The sequence below is a fragment of the Pipra filicauda genome, unplaced genomic scaffold (assembly GCF_003945595.2).
Source record: "Pipra filicauda isolate LSUMZ 115617 unplaced genomic scaffold, ASM394559v2 scaffold7_size6619720_pilon, whole genome shotgun sequence".
Lineage (NCBI taxonomy): Eukaryota > Metazoa > Chordata > Aves > Passeriformes > Pipridae > Pipra > Pipra filicauda.
The window spans coordinates 6,135,265-6,135,560 of record NW_024104976.1 but is presented as its reverse complement, the minus strand read 5'-3'; positions in this window follow the sequence as shown (position 1 = coordinate 6,135,560).

The following is a 296-nucleotide window of genomic DNA, read 5'->3' as shown; positions in this document are numbered from 1 at the left end:
TGACTGGGAGAAAGAACAAAATAACACTGCGTATCATAGAGTCATGGAATCACAGCGGGGTTTGGGTTGGAAGGGACCTTAAAGACCATCTTGTTCCAATCCCCTGCCATGGGCAGGGACACCTTCCACTAGACCAGGTTGATCCAAACCCCAGTAGGGCACAGGGTCTCATAAGAGGTGCAGGATGCTGAATACTTTTTGTGCAAACCAAGCTTTGAGAGAAAGAGGAAGAAAGATAGGAAACTATAAGGGGATGTGACAATTGGGCTCTTCAGGAAAAAAAAAAAAGAAAACAA